Here is a 19,255-nt window from a genome sequence, read left to right on the forward strand (position 1 = left end):
TGACAGTCGGCTGGCCGGGTGTCCCAGTCACCCCGGTCACCGTGGCGCTGCTGCCCGGGCTGCGGCCGGGCCAGGGCAGCGCGGGGACCCTGCCTGTGCTGCTGGGTCACACGTGGCCTCGGTGGCGAGTCCTGGGACGTTGCCTTGCGTCCCCTCTGTCGGCTCTGTGGGTAAAGGAAAAGCAACCGACGGATGGAAAGGAGCCCGTCTGCACCCATGGGCGGCTGGGCCGGCGTGCAGGGCGGCTGCTGACAGCTGGAGTGTGTGCCTGCCCGCGCTCGCAGCTGAGCACAGCCCAGCTGGGATGACACGTTGCTTCACTTGTAGGCTGAGTAAACTTGGGGGAGCGAGGAGGGGCGGGAGGTGGAGAGTGCACAGGAGCCGTCCCTGGGGGATCTGCCTCCCCACAGAGCTCAGAGCCACGGGCCCGTGGCCACCCGGCGTCGGGGAGCCTGTGTCTGCTTGAACACCTGGCTCCTGCCCGCTAAACTCGCTCAGGTGCAGAACGCTGAGCGCTTGTGCTCCAGTGTTCATGGTGCAGCTGCCACTAAAACCTCCTGCCAGGAGCGCCTGTTTCTGAGCGCTGTGCCTCGGGGGCACGGCAGCCCCGGGAAACAGCCCCCGGGAAACGGCTGGAGAGCCGCGGTGTGCGGGCACGGGTGTGCGGCCGGCACCGCCTGCCTGCGGGACCGGCAGCTCTGCCCGCCGGTCCCTGGTGTGCGGGTGTGGGCGGTGCCGCCTGCGGGACCGGGAGCTCTGCCCGCAGGTCCCTGGTGTGCGGGTGTGGGCGGTGCCGCCTGCGGGATCGGGAGCTCTGCCCGCCGGTCCCTGGTGTGCGGGTGTGGCCGGTGACGCCTGCGGGATCGGGAGCTCTGCCCGCAGGTCCCTGGTGTGCGGGTGTGGCCGGTGCCGCCTGCGGGAACAGGAGCTCTGCCCGCAGGTCCCTGGTGCGGGGGTGTGGGCGGTGCCGCCTGCGGGAACAGGAGCTCTGCCCGCAGGTCCCTGGTGTGCGGGTGTGGGCGGTGCCGCCTGCGGGATCGGGAGCTCTGCCCGCAGGTCCCTGGTGTGCGGGTGTGGGCGGTGCCGCCTGCGGGAACAGGAGCTCTGCCCGCAGGTCCCTGGTGTGCGGGTGTGGGCGGTGCCGCCTGCGGGATCGGGAGCTCTGCCCGCAGGTCCCTGCTCGGCTGCTGCTTACGGGTGTCCTGGATGGGAGGGGTGGCCCTTGGGACAGGAGGGGACCCCGTCATGGCTCTGCTGCGGCATCCCATGGGAACCTCTGGCACAGCTGGGGGTATTGGGAGAGGCCAGCTCCCTCATCGCCCAGGTGTTCTGTCATAAAGCACTGTTACGGGTCCTGGGTGCTGAGAGCTGGGCTGTACAGCTCTGCTGCGCTCTCTGAATGTCAGGATGAGAGCTCTGCACTGAGAAAATGAGGCACCTCATGTTTCCTGAGTGAGCAAAATGGCTTTCATGACCATTGTTGTTCTTTGTTCTGCTGAGATAACAGGGTTGTCCAGGAGACAGGAAAGGCTGTCACCCAACCACCTGCAGCAGGAGGTCATCTCAGTGTTTTTGTGGGGTGTTGGAAAAGGGAGCTAAGCATTTTACACTTTTAATCTGAATTCTCTGAACACTTATAGGTAGATACACGTAAGATTAATTCCTTTCCAAACCTATGTGTATCAAGTGATTTCCGCCTGTCTGGCAGGCAGGGGAAGCCTCTGTTACGAGCAGATTGGTGGCTCCTGGCTCGGGACGCTCGCTGCGCTGGAGCAGGAGGTGCAGCCGGCTGCGGACGCTGCGCCTGGGCAGGGCTGGAGCCCGCTCTGGTGAGCTGTCCGTGGAACGTGTCTGTGTGGGACGGGAGAGGGAGGACTGGAGATGTGGTTTCTGAGAGCCCTCCCTCACAATCCCTACATCCGCTTGGCCTCGGCTGCGGTAGGATGGCAGACCCCTCATTACAATAACAGCACGAGCAGTGGTGCTTTGCAGCTGGTTCCCCACTGGAAGTCTCTGGCAGCAGCAGTGGTGTGCCAGATGTCTGCTCGCGATTGCCTCTGCTTGTGAGGATCGGCTCAGGGTAACGCTCTCAGCTGGAGGACACAAACAGTGACGGTGTCCAGCGGTGCCATGGTTTGTTTGCCTGGTTTCTTGCCAGCAGCCAGATCAAAAGCTTTGCAACATCTCTGCAGCAATTACTATCTGCAAAAAGTCTTTCTGTTAGAAGCCACTGGAGTGAAGGGGGATCTGCACATCTCTGAGCAGTGGCATACAGCTGAATTTGGCTGGGTTCTGGAGAGCATGTCCCTGCGCCCAGCCCGAGCTGTGATCTCTGGGCCGTGGATTGGTGCAGCCACCAGACCGGCGTGGTCTCCGTCCGCTGAGACGCGGCCGCGTGCGGAGCGCGGCTGATGCCGTGCAGGACGGGGTCCCGACCGCCCCACAGCGCCGAGTCCCGGGAGATTTGCTGGGCTGGAACATGCACCAAATGACGCGTTTTTGCACCTGCTGCGCTCTGCGCGTGGGAGCAGAAAGCAGCCTGGGCGCTGGGCAGTGGGGTGGCTGTGAGGGGTCGTAGTGATGTAGTGTTTTCATTAGGAATTCTGCAAAATCCAGCAGCTTGGTGTTACTGGTAGAGTGTCTCCAGCTAATAAGGGGTTGTGAAGCTATTTTCAGCAATGGAAGTAGTGAAAGAACATCCTTTATTAGTCATCGGGCATAACAATAAAGTCAAAGGTCAATTCTTGTGGCATTAACTGGTTTAGTTTGCCCAATGTTCTGTTTGCGATGGGATCACCTCATAACTGGGGCTGTCTGTGGAGTCAGATCCACGTCTGCCGCAGGCTCTCGAGGCGGTCGGCGCGGGGCCCGTTGGTCGCAGTGCTCCCTGGGCCCTGGCTCGAGGGTCCGGCCGGGGCTGGGCACTGGGAACCCGCGTCTGGCTGTAACGTGGAGGGGAGAGCAGCGGCTCCTGTGCCTTGTCCAGTGTCCTTCACCAGCAGATCTCAAAGCACTTCATAAATGAGACCAGGCCTCTAGCTCATGTTTAACAAATGTATTTGCTGATCCTTACCCACTAGTTCCTTCCAGGCTGGGCACTGGTCTCGGCAATGCTGCTTTGGTGCTGGAGCTGAAGCTCCAGCGTTACCTGTTCTGTACAGGGCTCTTAGGAGAAAACAGTGGAGTCTTGTCATGGCTGAACATTTTCTCTAACGTAAGCACTTTCTAATTAGAATGTTTATGAGTTAATCACATGTGACACTTTGTTTGCTCCCTGCTGCAAGCCTGAGATGTGTGTGAGGACGTGGGAAAGTGGATCATCCTTTTTTTGGCTTTGTGTCACCCTAATGCGTTATCTCCATCTGGTCATCTCCTCCCCGCTCGTGTCCCTCAACTGGAGGGAAGTGTGTACCGGTGGCTATTAATAGCTGAATCCTGCAACAGCCTGCTCTTGCAGATGGGATTCTTCAGCGGGGGCTCCTGCACAAAGCCTCTTTCTTGCTCTTTTCCTTCCCCAAACCTGCCTGTTTGCAGCTCTCCAGCCCCGGCAAGGCAGACGTGTCCCCGCCGATGGCAGCAGACGTGTCCCCGCCGATGGCAGCAGCAGAGCGGTGGGGGGTGGGATGAGCCTCTCCTGGAGCAGGAGGACGGACTCTGCACAGACCCGTGTTTAGGAGAAACTGCTCCAAACTGTGCTCGTGTCCCTGTGCTGCACCTGCTGGGGCGGGTGGATCTGCTGCTGAGGTCCTGGGTGTGCTCTGCGCCCTGGCCCAGCCCCAGGAGCGGTTGCTGTGGGGAACGTGGCCGGTGCTCGGCGCGGGGGCCACCGCGGCGCCCGCCCCGCTCCTGGCCGTGCCGTGCACGATGATGGAACGTGTGGCTGTTCCCTTCGCTGGCCAGACATGATCGTCGTGACTCCAGCCAGGAGATGTGCCCTGGTTTGAAGTGTCACCGTACAGCTGAATTCCTGACTTCTGTGGCACTTTGTTCTCTGTCTTTCCAGAGCTGCTGCCTCACCAAACCTCTTTCTTTCCTTGCAATCTGTTTCTGACAACGTGCGAAGTCATTGACAAGGTGATGAAATCTGGTGGACTGGGATCTGCCAGGAAAAGAAGGGTTTTTTTATCTGCATATGCAGTCCCAGGCCTTCAAGTGCACCACCACGAGCCCGTGTGCCGATGTGTGGTGCCGTGGGGCGGGGGTGGCTGCAGACAGTGACCACTGGGCTGGTGGCCCGTGGGTCCAGCGGTACCTTCTCAGTGCACACGGAGGCCTCTGAAGAGATGTGGATGATAATTAGCACAAGAAGAATACACTATGATATTGTCCTTGTGATATCTCCATTGGGTGCTGGATACAGCTCACCAAAGTGTGTCCCTTCTGCCTGGTTAGGATAAACCTGCAACACGTGTATCACCTGCAAGAGAGGAATAACTTCCAGTGCTGTTTTATAACGTCGGTATCAGGACGCGTCTGTGCGACGTCAGCCTGGTGTCCAGAGCCACGTGTGGCAGGATGGGGCAGAGCCAGCGCGGTGCGCAGCGGCGGCCGTGCTGATGCGCTGCAGCGGCTGTGCTGATGTGGGTCCGCAGAGGCTGTGCCGTCCAGCGATGGACTCGGCTTCAGTGGGGTTGGCATGGGAGAACACGGACACGGTCAGACGCGTTGAACGGGAAGACACTCACCATGGATGGCGATACTGGCTCTTCCAGATGAAGCTTTTGGGAATAGTTTGTTGGGAAAAATCCTATGTTGGCAGAGATCTTGGAAAGACTTTAATTCTGCACAGTTAATGTTTGCATTTGGGTGCATTTATAGTTGGCTGTTCTGGTGCCCTCGGTTGTGCCTTTCCGCCAACAGGCCATGAGCCAGCACCGTGCCCTTGTGGCCAAGAGGGCGAATGGTACCTGGGGTGTATTAGAAGGGGGTGGTTAGTAGATCAAGAGAGGTTCTCCTGCCCCTCTGCTCTGCCCTGGGGAGACCACACCTGGAATCTTGTGTCCAGTTGTGGCCCCTCAGTTCCAACAGGACAGGGAACTGCTGGAGAGAGTCCAGCGCAGCCACCAAGATGCTGCAGGGAGTGGAGCATCTCCCGTGGGAGGAAAGGCTGAGGGAGCTGGGGCTCTGGAGCTGGACAAGAGGACACTGAGGGGCGACCTTATTAATGTTTATAAATATACAAAGGGTGAGTGTCAGGAGGATGGAGCCAGGCTCTTCTCAGTGACAAACAATGGTAGGACAAGGGGTAATGGGTGCAAACTGGAACATAAGAGGTTCCACTTAAACTTGAGAAGAAACTTGTTCCCAGTGAGGGTGGCAGAGCCTGAACAGGCTGCCCAGGGGGCTGTGGAGTCTCCTTCTCTGCAGACATTCCAACCCCCTGGACACCTTCCTGTGTAACCTCAGCTGGGTGTTCCTGCTCCATGGGGGGATTGCACTGGATGAGCTTTCCAGGGCCCTTCAACCCCTGACATTCTGGGATTCTATGGCCGGTCGCTGGGGCTGCGGGTCCCGCCAGGACCCGGTAGGAGCTGCCGAGGCGGCGGCCGCTGCTCTGTCCCGTGTCGAGGCGGCCGCTGCTCTGTCCCGTGTCGAGGCGGCCGCGGCTCCGGCCCGTGTCGAGGCGGCCGCCGCTCCGGCCTGTGTCCAGGCGGCCGCGCTCTCCTGCTGCCCTTCAAACCATCTCTCAGTGCGACAGGACACTGAAACAGGAGCTTGTTTCGGCTGTTGGACGCGCTTACCTGCAGCACGAGAACACTAATAGACAGCTTGGCGCGATTGTCAGATTTAGCTTTTGTTACGCTCTTGGCAGTGCTATTTGGAGGCTGGAAGGCTATTTTAGGTATATTTAATTACAGTTTTTTCTTGCTTAGCGAATAGCTGCTGGTACGTCTATTAACCTGTAGTGAAAAATGTTAAAGCAGAAGGGAAATATTCAAGGCATTCTTTTGTCCCATCCCCCTCCAAAAGATGGGGAAAACAATATCTATATTTATCAGCAGCCGTTGTTTTCTGCCTAGCAGGGTTTGCAAGCAGTTTACTATGTGCTTTTCTTTTACTTTCCAAAAGCCATTGATTTTTGCAGTGTTGCAATTAGAAAACAAGAAGCCTATAAGATGATGTTATTCCTGTATTTTCAAATGGAGTTTTGGTCTCCTGCTGTCTCTTTATTGGTTTCCCCCCTTTTCAGCGCCACTGAACGCTGCTGCAGTCAGCGTGTCGCAATTGGCCTGTGGAGATCCAGGTCTTGCTGGTGTCACTTAAAACCCAGACAGCTTTGCTACCATGTCCCTGTTCCCGGGCTTCCCGCGTGACAGAAGCGCCGCTCCTGGGCTGGGGCTGCAGCTGTATTGACGGGGAGCGCTCGGCTAATCGCTTCCCGTAATTAAGTTCTCTAGACACAGAGTTAATCTTCTCAGAGCATGTAAAACCTGACCCGCAGCCTGAGCAGACAGAACCGCGGCTGTTTATAGGCACCTTATCCGAGGGTAGCGGGTCCCTTCCCAAACCAGCAGCAATTAGTATAATTAGATATTCCTTGTCCTGAGCCAGGGGTATGTAATAATGAACGGTAACCGATATGGCAGCTCCGTACTGCAGGTTTCAGAGGTTCGAGGTGGGGAGGGAGCCCCGGCCCGTTCCCTGACCTCCGGCAGGACTGGGCTCTGCCGCGCTGGCTCCCGGGCTCTGCCGCGCTGGCTCCCGGGCTCTGCCGCGCTGGCTCCCGGGCTCTGCCGCGCTGGCTCCCGGGCTCTGGCTCCCGGGCTCTGCCGCGCTGGCTCCCGGGCTCTGGCTCCCGGGCTCTGCCGCGCTGGCTCCCAGGCTCTGCCGCGCTGGCTCCTCAGCTCTGCCTGCAGCTGCTTGGGACTGTGCAGGGGCTTTGTTGGCTTTCTTAAATTTAGTTTAGATTAACATTTTCTCAGCCCTATGGTGCTCAATAAGTTGGGCAAAGAGAAATCGAGGAGACTTTCCCCAACTCTTTGTGTTTGCATAAACACATTAATAAACTAATTGACCAAATCCTGGCTGGCTGGCGGAAGCATTAAGCTTGCTATGGGTAGCTGATTTGAACCATATGGTTTGGTCCTAAGGCTTCTTGGGGTTTTCAGAAGAGGTTCCAAAAGTGCCTATTTGCGTAATCTTGAAATATTGACATTCCAAGCACAAATTGTTTTGCATAATTTATTACTCTCAGTGTAGCTTTGCTCATACTCTTAAGTTCAACTTCAACGTACTGCATCCTTGCTCATAATTATTTATATGCAGCAAAACAAAACAACATGAAGTGCCACCCAAGCATTGCTATGTTTCGTTTGGTGGAGAAACTCAAAGTTCTTTTGTAGCCATAAATTTCTTGTTCATTTATTAACAGCCAAACTCAGAATAACAATAACCTTTCCAACAGGCATTAACATTTGCTGTTCCTGGAACTTAGACCAGTCAAAGCCACGTGCTTAAGGAAAGCAAATATGTGTTACCTGGATGATGCCAGGTACTCTCAGTCAGCTGTTTAATTTGGACAATTCAGGCACATGTGTCCGTTCCACTTCCATTTAGAGTGAGCTCCACTCGCGGTGCTCGCCCGCTCCTCGGTGCAGCGGTGTTTCAGCTGCAGACACGTCGGGGGGTGTTCTGGTGTGACAAGACTGTCCCTTGCGTTCCCCAGTTTACTTGCACTACAGCACTGCAAAGAAACTGTTCTCCTCAGGGACTCGGAGCTCCAGGGTCGGCTTTTGCCTCCCTTTCTGTTTGGGGGGGCTGCCCGTCGCTCGGGGGTGCTCGTTGCTCCTGCAGCTCGTTAGCAGAGATGGAGCTGCCGCAGGTGTGCTGGGCATGGTGGGGACAGGCCGTGCTGGCCGCGGGGCTGGGGACGGTCCCATTGAGCAGGTGCTGGGGTGGCAGAGAGACTGCCCAGTTGTCTTTGCAGCAAATATTGTATGTGAAATCAGAAGTGTGGGCGAAACGTGCAAAAAGCGACTAGGCAGCGCCGTCCGACGCGGTGTGAGCTGTGAGCTGGTCTGGGGCAGGGACGGGAGTTGAACTTGGTGATCCTCGTGGGTCCCTTCCAGCTCAGGACATGGTTTGGTTCTGTGAAGATCCCCCGTGTGGGTCCCGAGCAGCAGTGCCGTGTGAGCCCTGAGCAGCGGCTCCGTGTGGGCCCCGAGCAGCGGCTCCGTGTGGGTCCCGAGCGGCGGCTCCGTGTGGGTCCCGAGCAGCAGTGCCGTGTGAGCCCTGAGCAGCGGCTCCGTGTGGGTCCCGAGCGGCGCCTCCGTGTGGGCCCCGAGCAGCAGCTCCGTGTGGGCCCCGAGCGGCAGCTCCGTGTGGGCCCCGAGCGGCGGCTCCGTGTGGGCCCCGAGCGGCGGCTCCGTGTGGGCCCCGAGCGGCGGCTCCGTGTGGGCCCCGAGCGGCGGCTCCGTGTGGGCCCCGAGCGGCGGCTCCGTGTGGGCCCCGAGCAGCAGCGCCTTCTCTTGAAGGCCTGGAATTTACGTCTGTTGCTTTTCCATCATGATTAAAAACCCCAAACCAATCTTAACTGTGGCCGTTCCAATTTACAGTTCGTGTTTCAAGAAAGTGGCTCTTATGTCTTGCCAGCCCTCAGCACGTTCACTTGTTAAATTATGTATATGCTAATGAAGTGTGAAAATCAGCCAAATAACAACTCCCTGTAATCGCTTAATGTCCCCAGAGCATTGTGGCTTTTTTATTATTATTATTTTATGATTTGTGACCCATTCTGAGTCATGTTTCTGCGGGGCATTCTTCCAACAACTGAGGTTAATTAGTATTTTAACTTTTTCCCCTTCTGAAAGCAGCCCAAACGTGCTCTCAACCTGCCGTGCGGTTTGCGTTTTCCGTTTGGAATGGAGTAATCCCCAGACTTTCATTTCAGTGGGGAGCAGCTTCCCAGCACAACGGGTAAAATGCGCATCGTGACCCGGGCTGGCGCTGGGGTGAGGGGCCGCGTCAGCCCGGGGTGCCCGCAGCTGCTTTTGCTGCGATGGCCGTTTGGGGTGAGGCTGCTCCTTGTCCCTGTCCTCGGGCTGCAGCACCGTGTCACCTCGCACAGGGACAGCGCAGCGGCCGCCTCCGGCCTGCCCGGAGCGTTCCCGCGGAGCGTTAAAGCGCCGTGGGCTGCCCAGCTCTCCGGCCGCTGCCGCGGCGGGAGCCTGCAGCGGCGGTTCTGCCGCACGCAGGCTGTGCCGACCGCAGCAAACCCCTGGAAGGAGGACGCTGCAGTGACAGCGTCTCATCGGTCACCAGGAACTGCTGTTCCTGCCTCCTGGCATGAACCAATGTCGAGTGCCGCGTCCGGACGCTGCAGCGTCCCACCGGGGTGGTGTGTGCGGCTCTCGTGGTGCCGGTCCCTCTGTGTGGCAGAGATCGTCCCAGGTTCGTTAGCGCTGGTCTGGCAGCGGTGCCCGTGTCCCCAGAGCCGGGTGAGCTGGGTCAGGGTTGGGGTCTGCTCCGTGTGCCGCCGCCTGGCACACCCAGTGCCGGGCTGGGGTCGCGGTGCTCGCGGTGCCGCGCCGGGCCCGTGCGTGTGCGCTGGGTCCAGCCCCTCACCAGAGCTCTATCTCTTCAAACCAGGCGTGCAAAAGGAGTTCTCCACCTGTGTTGTGAAGGGGCTCTGACTCTTGGGGAATGATGTATTATCTGTGCAGTGCCCGGCCCGATCACCTACCAGGATCATTTTCTGTATTTGTCTCTGTATTTGTCACTAGTTTTAAAGTAAACAAATCAATTTTCCACGCACTCTAGTTGATTCTGCTCTGTTGCTGTGTTATAAGACCTCACTAGGAACAACCAGGTTCAGCTGTGACTGTGGTTCCCGCACTGTGGCACGTGAACAATGTCAAGATTATCTCGGTCTGACAATTTTGTCCACAGTATTTTGTTGTAACACTGCCTGGGGAAGCACCGCGTTCAGCTTCAGTGGTACAGCCCCGGCACCAGGAACAGAGCTCCAGCAAGGAACTTTAATTCCCTGTCAGAATCAACTTAATTAAATCCCATCTGACTGGGAAAGGATTTTCATTGGATCTAATGAATGTCCGTGCTTCCATTTGGAAGCGTATTACATCCCGGAGTTTACTTTCTGATAACAAGCAGGGTTTGTCTGCCTATTTCCACTAAGGTAGATTAAAATAAATCCAAATAAATTTTCCTTCCAAGAGGACAAAATCCATGGTAGAACAAATAATTAAAACTGAAAAGCAAGGGGTGGGGGTTGGATTGGTTGGTGCGGGGGACAAGGTGCCTCCAGCATCTTCCACGTGCGAGGGGGCTGCTCAGAACCGTCACCCGCAGAATGGACGCGGCACGTTGGTGCTGGGGGGCCTGGGACGCACACGGACCCGGCTCGGCTGGGGACGGTCTGGAGCAGAGTGACCCGCTCGCACCCCTGTCCTGACCAGAACCCCAGGACGTTTTGTGGGGTCTGTCAGCAGAAAAGTGGGGGAACCTGCTGAGCTCCAGAGCGCTCCCGAGGAGACCGGCCACTCAGCTCGCTGCAGCCCTGCTGTCTGCACACCTGGCTCGGTAAACATGGGCAGCCTGGTCTGTGCTGATGAAAAGGCTTCGCCAGAGGGCGATCAGCAGGTGCCTCTTGTCGCGGGTCACTGCGGGTCCTTCGGTGCTCACTGCAGACACTGCTTGCAATGCTGGCGATGAGCAGCAGCCCAGCCAGGATCCATCCGTGGACGTCTTTAACCTTAAAGACATTGGTTCTCCCATGGTAAAGGTGAATTCTTGTTATCACAACCTAGCAGATTCTAAAAATAGCGTGACCATGACGTGATCAGGCGCAGATTGAGTAGTGATTTATCACTGGTGGCAGAAAGGTATTCCAGCAGTGTATTAGATCCCAATCTAAGTCAGGAGATGAGCAGCACGGCCAGGTGAAATTCCCGATCAGTTTCAAAAATAAATACTTGTTATTTACATTTGCGGTTTGTAAACCGAGTATTTTTCACTTTCTCTCACTTCCCAGCTCTGCGATGGATCGCGGGGCGCCCGGCACCCGCTGCTCCGCGCCCGGCACCCGCTGCTCCGCGCCCGGCGCTCGTCCCTGCCGTGTCACACTGAGACGGGCAGGACTCTGCAGAGCCCGCTGCCCCTCACATTTCTGAACCATGACACCAAATGGTGCTGAGTGCTACTGGGTCTGGGAACGGACAAACGCTGCGGCCCGATGTCAGCAAAACGTGCAAAGTTCAAGAGATGGACTTGTTTATAGCTGTAATCTCCTCCTTTCCCTGCTGCACAAATTATTTCTAAGCAATTCATTTCAGTGGCTCAGGACATCACTTAATGAACCCAACACTAAATTGAAAGAAAGAAAGTTTAATTAAAATACTGCATGGAAAATGTCTTGAGACAAGCTGTTAGGGGCAGATTGAAAGTGATGGCACAGACATCCAGCTTCCGTTGGAAGAAATGTTAAAGTAGGCAGAAAATGTAGTTCATGATGGGTTCTAAACGGAGCAGACAGAATGTGTGCTGGGGTCTGGCCCGTGCAGGGCTCTGTCACGCTTTCCCTGGTTAGTGCGGGTTTTGCACTGCCTGGTGCGGGGTCTGTGCCCCTGGGGGGTGCAGCCGTGGGGGTTGTTGCAGAGCCTGAGCACCCGGTGTGCAGGGGCGGCAGAGGGAACGGGGCATGTCCTGGGGGGGACCTGGCACAGCACCGGTCCCCAGAGCCGCTGGGGGTGGTGGCTGTGGGTGCCTATGGGCCATGTCACCTCCTGGGGAGGGGACGTGGGCTGCAGGACAAGCACAAGGACCTACAGGTGATGCTATTGACTGAGGTGCAGGAGGGATGCTCTCAGTGTGGCACGGTGGTGGCGGATGTTAACGGGGCTTGTCCCGTTGGCCGGGTGCGGGTGGCTCCGAGGGAGCGGGTGCAGCCCGGTACCTCGGGTGGCATCGCCCGGCACCGCTGGGCTGCAGCAGCTCGGGCCCAGGGTAAAATACATCCTGTTGTGATGCCTTCCTGCTTGATAGAGCCCCAGATGTTGGATTAAGCCATCTTTAGCTGATTAAATTCAAATCTATGCAACACATGCCAGGGACTGTCTGTACATAGCTTTGGTGTGTTTGCTTTCCCCTAAATGAAGAATTAGGATACGAAGCACATGTTCCAGCTGCCAGCCCTCCTGGGGCTGTGGCGTCCCTGGTCGCTCCCCTCGGGGCAGGTGGTGCAGGGAGGGCTCAGCTGCTCCGGGGAGGGTGCTGGTTCCCTCTTTGCCGGCTCCGTTCCCGCTGTGCCAGGAGGAATCTCTGCAGCGGTGCTGCATGTGGCGCTGCGTGTGGTGCTGCGTGGTGCTGCGTGTGGTGCTGCGTGTGGCGTTGCGTGGTGCTGCGTGTGGTGCTGCGTGGTGCTGCGTGTGGCGCTGCGTGTGGTGCTGCATGTGGTGCTGCGTGTGGTGCTGCGTGGTGCTGCGTGTGGTGCTGCGTGGTGCTGCGTGTGGTGCTGCGTGTGGTGTTGCGTGTGGTGCTGCGTGGTGCTGCGTGTGGCGCTGCGTGTGGCGTTGCGTGTGGTGCTGCGTGGTGCTGCGTGTGGCGCTGCGTGTGGTGCTGCGTGGTGCTGCGTGTGGCGCTGCGTGTGGTGCTGCGTGTGGCGCTGCGTGTGGTGCTGCGTGTGGTGCTGCGTGTGGTGCTGCGTGGTGCTGCGTGTGGCGCTGCGTGTGGTGCTGCGTGTGGTGCTGCGTGTGGTGCTGCGTGGTGCTGCGTGTGGCGCTGCGTGTGGTGCTGCGTGTGGCGCTGCGTGTGGTGCTGCGTGGTGCTGCGTGTGGTGCTGCGTGTGGTGCTGCGTGGTGCTGCGTGTGGTGCTGCGTGTGGTGCTGCGTGGTGCTGCGTGGTGCTGCGTGTGGTGCTGCGTGGTGCTGCGTGTGGTGCTGCATGTGGTGCCGCCTGTGTTCTCAGGCGCTTCTTCCAGGGGCACCAAAGCGGAATGACGGGACAGAGAATGACATCAGTGCGAGATGATAACAAAATTTGGTCATACGCAGAAAGCAGCTGCTGCACGTGAGAGGAAGCCTTGCTGCTTCCAGATTTTACCCAGCTGATATTTGGGTACTTGTAATTCAGATTTGTAAAAGATCAATGGGTTTTGCTGGTTTGCCTCGGCAGCGCCTGCATGCGTGCTGAGTTGGCGGCTCGCGGGACAGCGGGACTCGGGTCAGGCACCTGGGGAGAGGCTGCGGCGCGGGAAGCTGCAGGGGCGCGCTGCGGGAGCTACCACGTGGAAGTTTATTTCGTCTAGGTCAGTAGCACGAAATTATCCTTTGCTGTAACAAGGGCAGAGGAATTTTGGATGTGGCAGTGTTTATAGCACTGAAGTCTGGGAGAGCTGCTGCATTTTGGGCAGAGTGGCAGCTGCTGCTGGCTCCGCAGCACCTCGGTGTTGCGACAAGAAGCCGCGCGCAGGCAGCGGAGCTCAGCGTCGCGTCCAGCCCTCCCAGAGCTGCCGCAGCTCCGACCCCGAGCTGGCTGCAGCCCAGCCCTGCAGAGAACAGGGCCTGCGATGGGCAGAGGACGGCCTGGGCTGTTCCCCGGCGATGGAGCTGCTCAGTCGTGGTGTTCTTCCAAAAAGCGTTTCCTCCCTCTGTGCTGCAGCCCGGGCCCGTCTGGCTGTGCCGGGCTGGGCTACGCGGTGTTGGCGAGCAATGGCGTTTCAGGGCATTTTGCTGATGATACCAGATCATTACTGGGCTTAATGCAGCGGAATTGATTTCTGTTTGCCAGGCTATCATTCGGCTCAGCAGGGAAAAATCAATGCAGATCCATCACGTGCGATTTTGCATGCCATTAGATCCCAGTTTAACCTCTGCTGTGCTCTTCCCATCCGCTCCCCCCGCGCCGGACCACAGTTCGGGGGAGGATGGATGGCCCAGCTCAGCCCCGCGTCACCCTGGGAATCGCACTTTGCCCGTTCGGGTGGGACTCGGGTGGCATGTCCATGTCCCCTTCCAGCTCCGTAGCCCTGTCCTGTGCTCCGTAGCCCATCTTCTGTGTAGCTGAGGGGCCCTGAAGTCCTGTTTTGCTTCCTCGCTAACACTTTGTCCCTGGAAGGGAAGAAAGCCGCGTTCAGGAGTCGGATGAGCCGTTCGCTGCCGGCCGGGTGCGGGCCGTGAGCTGTGGCTCTGCCGCCGCGCTGGGCACGGGCCGGGTCCTGCTCCTGCGGCCGGGACAGCGCTCGGCTGTTTGCTGGCACGGAGCCGGAGGGGCTGGCCCAGGAGCGTTTGCCGTGTCCTGAGCGCTCAGCACCGGTGACAGGGGGACACGGCTGGCCTGTTGGCATTGAGACTGGCATCTGGTTGCATTGGGTTTGTTTTGTTTTTTTCTTTAGTAAATCTGAACTTGCAAAAGCAAGAGCAGGTTGTGGTTGCTTTTAAAATGCCTTGCAGTGTTCAAGCTTGCGTGTTGGTATTTTCGTGACTCCCCTTCAAATTCTGCACGTCCGCATTTAAAGCTCGACATGCAGTGTGGATTCCTCACTGGTGACAGCGTGTGCGTTTCACAGTTATTGGAAAACCCTGCTCTTTTTATTTATTTATTTATTTTAAGAGAGGCAGACAGAAAGGGAAACCCAAGGGAACTCTCTTAAACAGTGGAATGCAAAGAGTCTCACAGTTTCCTGAGCAAGGGAAGACTCACAGGGTGTCACTGGTGTTTGGAGCCAGGAGTGATCCTCGGGGGGCTGACAGTGGTGCTGAGTTATTCGGTGGGAACGTGGGTTTGCATCCTCCTCAAAGCCCCTTTCTGAGCTCGGGGTCCCCTGTCACAGGACGGTGGGACGAGCAGACGGCGCTTCACCCGCCCCGAGACGCCGCGGAGCCCGTGGGTGGGCTCGTGGTCCCGCTCTCCCATTGCCAGACATGGCCGTGTCCTTCATTTCCCTGCCTCAGCCCTTCAGGTTTTCATGACCTCCTTGTGCTTTCTCCATCCACCCGGATGGTTTCGGATGCAGGTTCTGTTCTCCCGTGAGCACACCCGTCATCATCGCGGCCGTTGTGCCGCCGCGGCCGCTGGCGCGGGGTCGCCGTGCAGCCCCTCGTTCCGTTCCCGCGTGGGAGCAGCCTCCCCGTCCCCCGGCAAACCCCCTCTGCCCTGGCTCTGCTCGGGGGCTGACCCGGGGGGAGGAGAGACGTGTTTACCCTGAGCTATTATCTCACGCTTATCAGCATTAAACTGGATTCGACAGCTCATAGCCTGGGATTTGAGTGGTCTAAATCCTTCTTCGTTTGGCAGCCTGGTTTGCTGTTATTTATGGTGCTTCCCCATTTATTATCGTCTGCAGAGCTGGAGGCTTTGTGTGAGGTGCCATCCGCCAAGTGATTTATACAGACAGTAGAGGAATGGGTCATCGGGGCCGAGCTGCGGTGGCACTCGGTGCCCGAGAGCTGGGGCTGCCAGAGGAAGGCAGAGCCGGGGCTGCCAGAGGAAGGCAGAGCCGGGGCTGCCAGAGGAAGGCAGAGCCGGGGCTGCCAGAGGAAGGCAGAGCTGGGGCTGCCCGAGCAGGCAGAGCTGGGGCTGCCCGGGCAGGCAGAGCCGGGGCTGCCAGAGGAAGGCAGAGCTGGGGCTGCCGGAGGAAGGCAGAGCCGGGGCTGCCAGAGGAAGGCAGAGCCGGGGCTGCCAGAGGAAGGCAGAGCCGGGGCTGCCCGGGCAGGCAGAGCCGGGGCTGCCGGAGGAAGGCAGAGCCGGGGCAGCCCGGGCAGGCAGAGCTGGGGCTGCCGGAGGAAGGCAGAGCCGGGGCAGCCCGGGCAGGCAGAGCTGGGGCTGCCGGAGGAAGGCAGAGCCGGGGCTGCCCGGGCAGGCAGAGCTGGGGCTGCCGGAGGAAGGCAGAGCCGGGGCTGCCGGAGGAAGGCAGAGCCGGGGCTGCCGGAGGAAGGCAGAGCCGGGGCTGCCGGAGGAAGGCAGAGCCGGGGCTGCCAGAGGAAGGCAGAGCTGGGGCTGCCGGAGGAAGGCAGAGCCGGGGCTGCCGGAGGAAGGCAGAGCCGGGGCTGCCCGGGCAGGCAGAGCTGGGGCTGCCGGAGGAAGGCAGAGCCGGGGCAGCCCGGGCAGGCAGAGCTGCCCGTGGGACCTGCGGGAGGAGCTGGGTGATGGTGGCACCCGCGCAGCTCCTGGTCCTGGTCTGAGCGCCAGAGACCCGTCCCATGGGAGAGCGGCCGCAGGGTGCCCAGGAGCGGGTCCTTCGTGCTGCTCCTTCCCGGGCTCCCAGCGTGTTCCCGCGTCTTCCTCCGCGCCGGGGGGAGGGCTGCGTGCATTGTACAGTTCCTGTTTTTCTGATAAAACTATAATGCTATGGTGCAAATCAAATCCCGTCTTCAATATTTTTAGCATGAAAGCGTGCGGGAGCACGGGTGCCAAGGGAAGGGAGGACAGCAGGTGCTGGCGGAGGGGAGGGTCTCCATGGAAACTGTTTTCTCTAAATTCCCACATTCAGGGCGCTGAGCTTGTAGGAGGTGATGAAGGAAATGAAAAAGCAAAAAGAGAGGAGCTTTTTTCCTTTCTGGTGTCCCAAAACTGCTGTAGGAACCTCAGGTGAAGTGGGTGTAAATTATTGATCATTTCAATGTGAATACATGTGAATTGTAGTCAATAATCACGCTGTCGTCCCTCCGGTGCGGTGGGTGGGGTGAGCAGGCAGCACCCCTGACCCGCACGGCCCGGTTTGTGGGGAGCAGGACGGGGTGTCGCTGTGCTCCTGGTGTCACCTCCCGGTCACCCCGCGGGTGTTCTGCGGGTGCTGGTCCTGCCCGCAGACCCGGGGAGCAGGACGGGGTGTCGCTGTGCTCCTGGTGTCACCTCCCGGTCACCCCGCGGGTGTTCTGCGGGTGCTGGTCCTGCCCGCAGACCCGGGGAGCAGGGGCACAGCGGGCCCGCCCTGCCCGGGGGACGCTCCCGTCCGCGGCGCCAGGGTTTGGGTTGGGTTGAATATTCTGCTCACAAGAGGGTATTTTTAGTTGCTGGGTTTTTTAAGGTCTGAAAGTGTGTTGTTAGCTCGGTCTGTTGTTACCCTTGTCTGAAGTCCTGAGGGGAGGCGCGAGCGAGCTGTGGGTCTGGGAGGGTCTGTGGACCCGCACCCTGTCCCCGTGGGGCAGCACCAGGTGCCCGGCGGTGGCGGGTCCGGCGGTGCCCGTTCCCGGTGCCTCACAGCCCTGCTGACACGGTGGTGCTGTCAGCAGCAGACGCTGTCTGAAGAAGTCTCACTGCAGCACAGAAGGTTATTTTTAATTCATTGAAAATTGAATGACCTAAACCCAGCAGCTGGCAATGGAGGAGATTAAATAGTGCAAACGAGACACATTTTCAACTGAGTAATTTTAGAAGGAAAAGGCGTGCCTGGTGCGAGGTGCGCGTGGGCCCTGCCGGCCATGGCCTCTGCACTTCCTCGGCCGCTGCAGCAGCTCCTGTCCCAGGGCTGTCCCCGCGCCCGCTGTGTGACACCTGCTGGCACCCGGGACATCACAGCGACGCTCCCTGACGGGGAGGCCACCTGCTGCGGGGACCCACAGCCCTGCGGGACCCACAGCCCTGCGGGGGCCAACAGCCCTGCAGGGACCAACAGCCCTCCGGGGACCCACAGCCCTGCGGGGACCCACAGCCCTGCGGGACCCACAGCCCTGCAGGGACCCACAGCCCTGCGGGGACCACAGCCCTGCGGGACCCACAGCCCTGCGGGACCCACAGCCCTGCGGGACCCACAGCCCTGCAGGGACCCACAGCCCTGCGGGACCCACAGCCCTGCAGGGACCCACAGCCCTGCGGGACCCACAGCCCTGCGGGGACCACAGCCCTGCAGGGACCCACAGCCCTGCGGGGACCCACAGCCCTGCGGGGCCCACAGCCCTGCGGGGGCCCACAGCCCTGCGGGGACCCACAGCCCTGCGGGACCCACAGCCCTGCGGGACCCACAGCCCTGCAGGGACCCACAGCCCTGCAGGGACCAACAGCCCTGCAGGGACCAACAGCCCTGCGGGACCCACAGCCCTGCGGGACCCACAGCCCTGCGGGGACCCACAGCCCTGCGGGGACCCACAGCCCTGCGGGACCCACAGCCCTGCGGGACCCACAGCCCTGCGGGACCCACAGCCCTGCGGGAGCGGGGCTCAGCCCAGGCTGCTGAGCCAGGCTTGGTTCCAAACGCCAGGTTCCTCAGCGCTCGAGCGTGCTCGTGGCCGTGCCAGCTGCCTGCAGCTGGGCCGCAGTTGCCCGCCAGAATGGGGGATGGCTTTTGGCCTGGCTTTTCGGGGATGCGTTTTTTCTTATATTTGTCAGACCCAATGTCCTTTCCTTGAAATTGCAAATTGGTTTCTGATTCTGCAGGGTCCTCGAAGTCTGGCAGGTTGGCAGCAGCAGGGGTGGGATTTGCCCTGCCTGGGTGTTCCTTGCCCACCTGAAACAGGTGTAAACTTGCTGTCCTGCCCTTTGGCGACATTCACTGACTGTGGCGATTGCGGGAAAGAACCGTATCAGGTGGATGTGCTGTTCACTTACATTTTACTAATTTAATTTCTGAGGTTCTACTTCAGTGCAGCCCCTTTGCAAAAGTTTCCCTCGTGCAGGACACTTCAGGGGTCCTTGCCATCCAGCCCACCCGCTGGGCAAATCCCGGGTTACAGACCGAGGTGGCTGTGAGAGAGGTTTGTGGTCCATAGTAGACGCTTGTTTAACAGCAGCATCAAGCACGTGTCCAGGCGGCTCATTGCTTTGTTCCATCAGACCCGAGCCGCGTTGGTGCGGCCCCAGCTTGGCGCTGGCGCGGGGTTGTGCTCCCGGCAGCGGGGGACACCAGTTGGGCAGTAATTGCTGTGGAATTAACCTCCGACATTCTTCTAAAAATAGGCCAATAAATCCAATCAGTAGCAGCTCTCCTGCTTGCTTTGCCTCAAGGGCAAACACTGAAGATTAAAGCATTTACAAGTTATGGGTCTGTAAGCATTTCCTCGCTTCTGCCCATAAGGGCGGCCGAGCGCCAGTTGCTGCTCAGGAGTTTTGCCTCCTGGTGATGGCACTTTGGTTTGTGGGGATGGGGAGTGGCATGGGCATGGTGGCTTTTGGGGTGGCAGAGGGCTGAAAGGCGTCACTTTAATGTACCTTGATAGACAACGGGAGATTCAGCAACAGCCAGAGAAAACTGTCAAAGGTGCTGTGGTCACCCTGGCTGCCCTGGACCCGGTGGGGAGCACAAAGGTGTCTTGGGCTGCCCGCTCCCTCCTCCGAGGGGAACGAAACCCCTCGTGCGGGCACCAGC

General features: G+C 59.0%; 1 protein-coding gene across 2 annotated transcripts in view; it reads left to right on the forward strand.

Moving 5' to 3' along the window:
- PPP2R2B (protein phosphatase 2 regulatory subunit Bbeta) overlaps positions 1-19,255 on the forward strand; it is a 60,915-nt gene that overhangs the window by 26,252 nt on the left and 15,408 nt on the right. The window lies entirely within an intron of this gene.

This window comes from Streptopelia decaocto (assembly GCF_964273445.1).
Source record: "Streptopelia decaocto genome assembly, chromosome: 12".
Taxonomy (NCBI): domain Eukaryota; kingdom Metazoa; phylum Chordata; class Aves; order Columbiformes; family Columbidae; genus Streptopelia; species Streptopelia decaocto.